Source organism: Monopterus albus, unplaced genomic scaffold (assembly GCF_001952655.1).
Source record: "Monopterus albus unplaced genomic scaffold, M_albus_1.0 scaffold264.1, whole genome shotgun sequence".
In the NCBI taxonomy this organism is placed as follows: domain Eukaryota; kingdom Metazoa; phylum Chordata; class Actinopteri; order Synbranchiformes; family Synbranchidae; genus Monopterus; species Monopterus albus.
The window spans coordinates 376,825-387,940 of record NW_018128144.1 but is presented as its reverse complement, the minus strand read 5'-3'; positions in this window follow the sequence as shown (position 1 = coordinate 387,940).

Here is an 11,116-nt window from a genome sequence, read left to right as displayed (position 1 = left end):
GTAACAATAGTGTTTAGCTGGTCAGTACACTACACTGAAATATCAAATTACTGATTGGTTTACTGTGAAAGTTTGTACAGACATTCATTCTTGTGATTCTCAAGGTCATCTCTTAACAATTCATCTCATGAACAGGTCAAAATTTCAGTCTAATACTTTGGTTTATGACAAATACAGACACTGCAAAACCAGTAACATTTGTATCAGCCTTAGCTGTACTTTGTGTTGAGTCCAAACGACAACTAAGATGGTGAACATACAGTAGTTAACATTACCCATGAAACATTAGAATTACTTACCTACTTTATTAACTTGATCAGTTTAGCCCTCACTGAAATAAGTTTCCAGTAGGGTATTATGTACTGGCCCAATTTAGGAAATTTAGGGTGCTGATACAGTCATTATGAACTTATATAGCACCTGGATGTTAATGTTCATGGACCCACACAATTACTCTATGCCTACACATTTATCCATTATCATAGCCATGATGGCTAATACTGTGACACCTGACTAGAAAATGAGCCTTATTAAATGACCCAAGACTGCACCAGCACCCTAAATTTCCTATATTGGGCCAGTAGCCTACTGGAAAGCTACTTCACTGAGGGCTAAACTTATCAAGTTAAGAAAGTAGGTCAGCAATCCAGTTTACTCAAATGATGGACAGACTGACCCTCTAGTGTCATGTTTTTAACTTTGGAACAGCAAACTGAGGAATTAGATCCCAGTGCAGAACACAAATTAAGTAGGCAAACAAATAAATGGAATAGTTTAGTATCACAGAAGGGAAACAAAACAAAAAACAACAAAAAACGGTCTTACATTCCATCCAGGTAGATTAGATAAAACTAAGGAGATTCAGAGGCAAAGTAAGTTTAGAACAGGATTAGAAACAATCAAATAGTAGGGGTTGAGCAGTAAATCCAGTGAAGGACAAAAACAGCCAAGTCTAGACATGAAGAATAGTACACAACAAAATTATCCAATAACATTATGAATGGAATACAGGGAACCTGGAGAACACGAAATGCACATTAACTTTGCAAACAGAAAGCATAAAAGTTACAGGACACATCAGATAATCCAGCACTGAACAAGGGATGCAGCCAAACATTTCTAATGAGGGAGCTACTCTGGGGATGAGGACAGTTGTGATGGGTGTGGCAGTAGGGCGGCCCATCAACAATGAGGTTTTCAAAAAGGGTTAGCTACACAGTGAGATACATCATGCTTTATTTCCACATCAGACCGCGATCGTTTGTGCAAAATTTCAGATGATTTGGCATCATTTACAGGTCTCCCAAAATGTCAAGGACATGAATGCAATCAGTGACACTGCCAGACGTGTGACCACTCTTGCAACAAATGTTAATAGTTGTCTTACAAGATAAGTCTAAAAAACAGTACCTCATGAAGGTGAATGTGACGCATCACAATGATACTGTATGCTATCAGTTGGGCAATATGTCTTCCTTTGAACTGAGTATGGTTTTACAGCTATTTCAGTTTGTTAAGATAATGTTTCTTTTGTGTTACTACTTTAAAAGTATGAGTGGTGAATACAGCAACTGGAGCATATGTATAATGACCGGTTACTGATTTCATGTCAAACTGCAAATAAGTGGTTTAATCAGGTGTTGTTTAGAAGCATTTTCTGAGGGCCCCTAAACTTGGGACTAGGCAAGTAAAAATTTATACATGCATTTTCGTTAGTAATTGGTACAAGATTTTGCTGTGACTTGAATCAAATTTTGATTTGGGGGATTTTGGACTACCCTAGTGTCACAGTCACAAATGAACAATGAAGAATTGTTAGGCAGGACAGAGCTGGAGGGAAAATTAAGGAAAATTGGAGAATGGATGACAACTAACAGGCTTTCCCCAGTCCCTTATTTGGGTCCATGTTTCAAACACCTGTGTCTTTTTTTGTGTCTTAGTCCTGTCCATGTAAAATAGGAGGAGAAAAATGCAATGAGAAAATGCAAGGACAGAGGAATTGAAGAAACAGATTATTTAGAGACAATAAACATTTTTATTCAATCCTTCATCGGAAGTATCCATTGACCAACTAATTTCTAATAAAGGGGTGTGTCAGTCCATAAAAGCAGTGGTGTCGCAGGTAACCCACCAGAACACAGAAAGTGAGGTGGCATCTCTCATGACCCACTGGGACCCAGGAACAGAGTCACACACACCACCAGAGCCATCCAGAGACTTACCATGTTTACTCTCCTTTCCCAGCCAGTGTGCACTGAGACCAGGGGAGACCAGATTACACAACTGACTTTCAGACTAAAAATCCAAATCAGATCCAGATGAAATTTGGTCCGGTGATAGACATTGCCACTCCACATACAGTCTGTGTGTCAAGTTTCAAATATTCATTATTCTTTGTGACCTTGACCTTTGACCCTTTTCAGCCAAAATTTCATCACTTCTATGGTTGGTCCCCATTAAAGTCTGTACCAAGTATGCTGATGATCTATGCTGCTAAAATATAGTATTCCTGTGTGTGTATGTGTGGGTGGGGTCTTATTTCATATGTTATGTTTTTTCTCTATTGCTGTACCAACTGGAGGTCACTAAAATTGTATGCGTTACAATGACAATAAAGGATTATCTTTTTTATCCATCCAGCCGTTTGTCTGCAATCCTGCTGACCAACAATATTTAATGTGAAATGTGCCATTCTGCATAATGAATACTTTTAATTTTGGTACTTTATATTTCGATGCTGATACTTTTGTACTTCTACTTAAGTAGAATTTGGAATGCAGGAATTTTACTTGTATCAGAGAATTTTTACACTGTGGTATTGTTGATTTTACTTAAGTAAACAATTTCAGCAGTTCCACCACTGTTTAAGTAACTCGGGATGTACCCCAGGGAAAACATGGGGGGGAGAAAGGACCAGTGTCTCTTTTCCACCACCTGGTACTGGCTCAACTCAACTCAACTGTACTTAACACTACTCGCTTTTGGTACCAGGTGCTTTCCTTTCCACTGCAGATAGTTACATCACATAATACAACAACCACATAATACAAGTGGAAAGTTGATAGAGATATGGTATTATGTGAAAAGTTCACATAATACAAGTTCTATATGGTAACCAGAACTCTCACCATAAATTCTACCCTCAATAACACTTGTGTGAGAGAAGAGACAGCTACTTTTATGAATGAAGGGAAAATGAGCAACTAGTGTCATCACATGTAAACACCTGGGTTCATCAGAGGCAAGATCGCCGCATAGTAGTGACAAATTTCTCTGACCAATCGATAGTCTGCAGTGTTTACACATCTCCATTTGGCATTGGCTCAGCTCGCTCAGAACCTCAATGCAGGTGACACCAAAAACAGTACCAGGGACTATCCCAACATTATGACTGATGAAAAACAAATAAGGTGAGTAGAGTCAGGTCAATCTAAGTTTTAATAAAATGATGTTTACAAAAACACAACTGCTTCAGAAAGGACAAGTGAATCAGGAGCCGATGGAATTCAAATGATTTGGCTGAAGAGTAGCTGGATCCCTGGAGGTTAACATAAACTGGGTTCCTTACCATCCTAGAAGACACAGATATAGTGAGCAAGAGCTTGACACAGGGTTTAAGGTATTTTGCGACTGAGTTGTAAAATAAACTCACATGGATGTCTCTGGAGGATTCTACAGGTAAAAGGTGCAGGGTTTGGTGAAAGGAACTAGGACAATGGACCATCAGGTAAGTATGGTTGGATGAGCTGCTGGAGGCCGACACTATGCAGAGAAGGTGCCCTAGGGAGGACAGAGACTGAACAAACGTGTAAGTGTACTTTGCCCAGTGGAGGAGTAGAGGTAAGTCTTTTGCAGACAGAAAGAAAGAGCTGGCTCATAAAAAGGCAAACGGTGAGATTAGAGGCGGAATACAAACAAAGTAGTCATGAAAGAGTCAAAAAAAATAAATACAGGCAGGGATGGCGAATCAGATGGTAGGGTGGCTGTCTCCTGACCAGAAAGTTGGAGGTTCAAGTCCTGGTGTCCGAAGTGTCCTTGGGCAAAACACTGAACCTCAAGTGAGTTGGCACTGCAGATGGCTGTACACACTTACCATAGACAAATTCCTTGTTTGTATAACATACAGTACATTTCCAAATAAAGCGATTACCAAAGGAGCGATCCAGCAGGAGAACAGCTAAGATACAGTGTAGCAGGGAACAGGGACTTTCAGCTACAGTAGCCTGTGATAAACAATGGTGCAAGATGTCTTACTCCAAACCTGGAAATGGTGGCAAACATGACAGTGTGTCTATAAATGTTACTAGCACATAGATTCCTTTGCCACTTCTTCTCTTTGGTTGTTCAAGTTTTTTCTGTAAGAACCCATGGACAACATTAAGTTTTCCACTTACAGCTTTTGTCTTCATATACTCTGTTCTCAAAAAGTATTCCATATTAAACAAAATATCTTGTAGGTCTATGCTCTCCAGAACATGGAATATTATTTATCTGGAGTTCAGGAGTACGCCTCAATTGTGCCACTTCCTGCTCAGGTCTATGAATACCTCCCGATTCATTTAGGAGGATGCTTCGGCTTCTCACATGATCTTTGACCTCTGGCAAAGTGTCCCTGTTATAAAAATTCTGTTATTAGACATGATTTTTACTATTTAAAGTGTGTCAAACTTTCAGAACAGAGCCATGTGAAAAACTGGCAGTGTATAGGCCTGAAGGACATTTCTATCTTTCATGTGAAACTCTGGGTACTGTGATATACTCAACTACAGATGAAGACAGACACAACCGTCAACTGTAGGATAAGCATGTGTCCCAGTATTATTAGCGTCTAAGTCGTGTTATCAGGGTGCGCCTGTTTACTATATATTATGCTGTATGAACCTACCTCACTCAGACAACTCTGTATGCTTATGCTGACTTGTCTCCTTGCTGCAAGCAAGCTAATTATTTACAAAGATTCCAGTGACTTCTGTGTTTCATTAAAAATTCTTTTGACAGTCCCATTTGCATGAGCTTAGCTTTGCTGAAAAAAAAAAATTGTACTATTGTTTTGTTTTTTGCTGCTTACCTCCTCTGATCTCCCTCATCATGGATCTGCTTCCCCTATCCTCTTCAGATATTGTAATAATTAATTTGTTTGCCCCTGCCCAGTGGCTCCATCTCTCTGATCCTTCTTTTTCCACCCTGGATGCTTACATGTATGTAGTTGCTGCAGCATCCAACGTGGCCAGGCTTGCCTCTCCATGGCCTCCCGCACAAGCTTTGGCTGCTCCTCAGCAGATGCAACAGCCAGTTGTCTCTGTTCCTCCCCCTGCCATTATTCCCCACTAATAAATCCCTTTTTGCTAGCAAACTTAATGATTACGCCAAAGAGATGGCCATGAATACCCCCAGCAAATACTATGGACACTATCATTATTGTAAATATGTAGTACTTCCAAATTGATTTTTATTCAAAATTTGGACAATAATGGGACAATAGTATTTTAAGCTGAGTCTCATAATTGGCCAAGTGTGTCACACACAAGGAATTTGTTACTGGTACAGAGCCGAGGCAGCCATCTGCGGCGCCAACTCAACCGATGGCTCTAACTATCAGGGGCAACTTGGGGGTTCAGTGTCTTCTCCAAGTACACTTCGACACGTAGACTGCAGGCACCAATATTCAAACTTCTGATTCTCTGGTTGGGAGACGACTGCTCTACCCATTGAACCATACTTGCCCCAGTCATAGAATTCACTTCACTTCAGTTGGGAAACTCAATAGAAAAGGCAAAATAAGGCAACATAATCTATCTTTTCATGCATAGTATTAGATTAGTAGCACAGTGACAGTCAGTAAACACAAGCATTTTAGTTTGGTCTGTGCTGTTTGTGCAGTGTACTGTAGCTCAGTACTGTAACACAACTAACCTTCATTTGACTGAAAGATTTGCAGCCTGTCAGCTGCATCATGAAAGGGTCTTGTCACTGACTCTCTGCTGGCTGGAGCTGGGTTCATTGTTGCATCAATATACTGTGTCTGTGAAGAACTGATCTCTGCTCTCACTCCTTCATCAAAACAGTGCGTTGTGTGCCTTAAGGTGAATATAATAACACAAAGAAGTATCTACAAAGAAAAACAGACTATGTGCCAGTGGTTAGGGTTAGGCTTATTATTTTATTACTTTTTATTACAAATATTATTATTGTTCCATGCTGCTGATATCCACAGATATCTTCAGCTGCACTGAACTATGTATATCTGTAAATATTTCAAATACTAGGTTTTTCAGAGAACCATTAAGCTCTGGTTGCCATAATCATGAAAAGATAATCACAGAGTGACATGCTGGGCTCTTGGCAAAGGGATTACTACAGCAGTTTGTGGCTAATTCAGACTCTTAAAATGGCCCTATAGAATCTGAATAAATGGAATAAGAAAAGAAAAAGAAACATAGTGAAAAGGGAGAAAGGGGAGGGATGTGGAGGGCAAAAGAAGGATGAGAGGAGATGTGGACTTGTACATCTCAAACTGCTAAAGGAAAATTTTTACATGTAAAGTAAGGTCAAGTCACTGTTGCTGCTAATTACAAACATAAAAGTGTTTCTTTTATCATCTTTGTTTGAACTCAAACATGCTTGTACATTTCAGAGAGCTCCAGACAACCCCAAACCTCACAACCTCAAAATAGTTTAGCGTAGCCTGTTAATTAAGATCCTCAGTGGCTGTAGTACCATTCAAGTGGTGTCACACCATTCAGTCATTACCATAGACATAAATATAGTTTAGGAGTCTGCACGTTACTGTGGTATCCATTATTTTATTTCAAATAGAGAGACAAAGCCACTAGACACAGAACAAAGAATGTGTAATGGTCTGGACTGTATATGGTTGTAGGCTACTTGTTGCTAATCTCATGTTATTTTCTTCAAGAGAAATAAAAGATGTGACAAATAAAATATAAAAAAGACAGGAATTACAGTGACATCACCAAGAAAACATATTTAAGAGGGATGAATAGGGCAGAGTGGAACCCCAAAGTCCTGTGCACACATATAATTACCTTTTGCACACAGTGTCCTTTGGATCACTTTGGCTCACCTCATGCACACAGTCATCTTTCACTTTTTGGGCAGGGAAAAGAGGAAACAAAGGTCATGTCTTCATTATTGTTTCTAGGAGGTCTGGGAGCTTTTGACAACATGAAGTATTTATGTTCCACAGGTACACTTAATACACTATTACCTTATTTCTTAAAACTGCATTAACTGAGATTTAGCAAAATTTGGATAAATAAAGTAAAATGTTGTCCAGAAGTGTTTTCTCCCAGCTGCACTAAACCTCCCACCCCTTTCTGCTATCTTCAGGTCCTGTATTTATTTCTACCCCCCTGTGGCCACTATTACAATCCACACCACATGCCTTCCACACTACTGCTGATTCAATGTTATAAGACTCATTTTTCAAACCAGTATGGCTCATTTCCCATTGATCACAGCATCTTGCTGCAGAGACTTGAACATGTTATTGGGATTAAAAGAACTGCACTAAGTTGGTTCAAATCTTATTTATCAGAAAGATTTCAATTTGTTCATGTTAATGATGAATCTTACACGCAAACTGAAGTTAGTCACGGCATTCCACAGGGCTCTGTGTTAGGTCCAATTCTCTTCACTTTATACATGCTCCCTTTAGGCAAAATTATCAGGAAGCACAACATAAATTTCCATTGCTGTGCAGATGATACTCAGTTATATTTGTCTATGAAGCCAAATGAATCAGATCAGCTGGTCAAACTTCAAGGATGTCTTAAAGACATAAGGGCCCGATAACTTGTAACTTCTTACATCTAAACTCTGACAAAACTGAGGTCATTGTGCTTGGGCCTGAAAATGTTAGAAATCTGCTGTCTAATCATATAGTTACTTTAGATGACATAGCTCTCACCTCCAGTACTACTATGAGGAAGTGATGCTGAAAAACTGGTCCATGCATTTGTTACTTCCAGGCTGGACTACTGTAACTCTTTACTATCAGGATGCCCCAACAGATCTCTAAAAAGCCTCCAGTTAATCCAAAATGCTGCAGCCAGAGTACTGACAGGAACTAGCAAGAGAGATCATATCTCTCCCATATTAGCTTCTCTCCACTGGCTCCCTGTAAAATTCAGAATAGAATTTAAAATCCTTCTCCTAACATACAAAGCCCTTAATGACAAGGCTCCATCATATCTTAAAGACCTTGTAGAGCCTTATCATCCTAACAGAGCACTTTGCTCTCAGAGTGCAGGTTTACTTGTGGTTCCTAGAGTCCACAGAAGTAGAATGGGAGGCAGAGCCTTTAGCTATCAAACTCCTCTCCTATGGAACCAACTCCCAGTCTCAGTTCGGGAGGCGGACACCCTCTCTACCTTTGAGATTAGACTTAAGACTTTCCTTTTTGATAAAGCTTATAGTTAGGACTGGATCAGGTGACCCTGAGACTTCCCTTAGTTATGCTGCTATAGGCCTAGGCTGCTGGGGGGGCCCATGATGCTCTGAGTTTCTCTCCTCCCCTCTCCTCTCCTCTCCTCTCCTCTCCTCTCCCCCTATGCTTCTATATGCCACCGTTACACATCACTAACTTTGTGTCTCCTCTCTCCTGTAGTGTGTCCTCTCTCTCTCCCTGTACCTTTCTGCAGGTTGCCCTGGCTCTGGAGCTCTACATCTCTGATAAGCAGCTATCTGCCACATCAACCTGACCAGCTGTCAACTGATCACCACCTGGTTTTGAGTTGGATCCGATGGTGGGGAAGGAAGCTGGACAGACTCGGCAAACCCAAACATATTGCGAGGGTCTGTTGGGAACGTTTGGCAGAATCCCCTCTCTGGGAGATCTTCAACTCCCACCTCCGGCAGAGCTTCAACCAGATCCCGAGGAAGACTGGAGACATTGAGTCTGAATGGACCATGCTCTCCACCTCCATTGCCAATGTGGCCACTCGGAGCTGTGGCTGTAAGGTCTCTGCCAGAGGTGTGGACTTGAGTCACATGACTTGAACTCGAGTCGGACTCGAGTCATTAATTTGATGACTTTAGACTCAACTTGGCAAAATGTAAAAAGACTTGCAACTCGACTTAGACTTTAACACCAATGACTTGTAACTTCACTCGGACTTGAGCCCTTTGACTTGAAAAGACTTGATACAAACCCAAATATTAAAACATTTTTAAATGCGTGCACTAAATCCATTCATTTCACTCCTCCCCCTCTCTCTCTGCACCTGTGTGTATGTGTGCGTGACCTGTCAGCACAGTAGCCAATCAAATGAATCCAGGAAGGTAAACAAAGCAGCACTCTGCAACAATGGTACCAAAGATAATTTCATTCGGGTACAAAAACTATGAAGTGGTCAACGAAAAACGAATTGCAGCATGCAGAACATATGGCTCGAAGATTACGGACCGAGACGCAACAACTTCCAACTTCATTCGACATTTGAAGTTGCACAAAGAACGGTAGGTAAATGATAATGCTAAGCTAACTTCAGGAAACATGCTACAGCTACGCTCATGGCATGCCATCCAGTTTGTATGTATTGAGTCCAGTAGTCAACTCATCCAAGATTTATAATCAACAAGTCATTTATTAGCTCAATATCTGTCATTGATGCATGGTAAGGACTAGTGTAACTTTGATGCTGCTCCTGAAATAAATTATATTAATTAATAATAACACGCATGCACACAGTATTAATAGAAATGCTCAATATTACAATTTATGTATTAACATGGGCAACATAGCATAATTTGCTAAATGCAATTCATGGAATTTTCTGACATGTGCTTAATATGATTACATCTTACAGATTTGAAGAATACCAGATGAACAAAAGCATCACAAATGAACCAGAACAGCCTTCAATCTCACAGCTTCTGGACATCCATGTAGGGCAGTATAGCATGAGTCATCCACAGCAAAAAGCTATCACCAATTCAATATTGTAAGAGTTTTCGACACTTTCTGACAGTAGTGGACAGTAAGTACAGTCCAGTGTGTCGCAAAACAATGACTTCAAAAACAGAGAAACTTGCTGCAGAGAGACGTTTAATATTAAAAACTCAGTTGAGCAACACAGACCATGTTTCAGTCACTGTGGACATTTGGTCTGACTGAAAGATGAGGGGTTTCCTTGGTGTGCACTGGACAGAGAAAGAGACAGAGAGGATACAACTAAAATCCAAACTCTTGGGCTGTGACCACTTCAAAGGCTCACACACCGGTGACAGAATCTGTGAACAATTTGAGGCAATATGTAATGAATACAACATTAAAGAAAAATTGGACTTCATCATTAGCGATAATGCTGCAAACATGCGGAAAGCATTCACTGTATGCTTCCCCACTCAAGATGAGGTGCATGACAATGATGGGGATCATCGTTATGACCCAGAGCTGTGGCATGACTTATCCCTGGAATAGCAGGAAACACTAGATGCTGCTATGGCAAAGAAACAGCGCTTGCAGTGTTTTGCACACACACTTCAGCTAGTGGTGAGAGATAGCTTAAAAGAAAGTCAAGTAGCATCTCCTGCTCTTTCAAAGTTATCCAAACTCAGCTCACTGCTGCACACAAGCACAACATTCAAAGACGCTTTCGAAGCTGAATTTGGGGAACAAAAAAGTATCCCTGCTGTTACCAACACAAGATGGAACTCAACAATGAGGTAAGTGAAGGCACTTCTGCAGTGTGATCATCCAAATCTGTGTGCTGTTCTAGAAAAGGCTGGGCACAAGGAGTTGTCATTCACAGCACGAGAGTGGAACCTGTTGAAAGAGATGGTGGACATCTTGAAGCCTTTTGGAGAAGCAACTGATATGACACAGGGGGAGAAGGTAGTCACAATCAGTGCTGTTGTTCCTTCTGTGCTGTCCCTCAATCACCACCTTGAAAAACTGAAGCCTCAAGTCTATTTCCTGAGTGGTCTGGTCAGAAGTCTCCAAGTATCCCTGAACAACAGATTTCTTGGAATCTTTGTCAATGTGAAAATGGCCAGAACACAAGATGGGATCACTGCCCCGTTTTCAGACCCAGTCTACCTCAAAGCAGCTGCTTTGGATCTTACGTTTTCTCTGTTATGGGTGGAACACCAT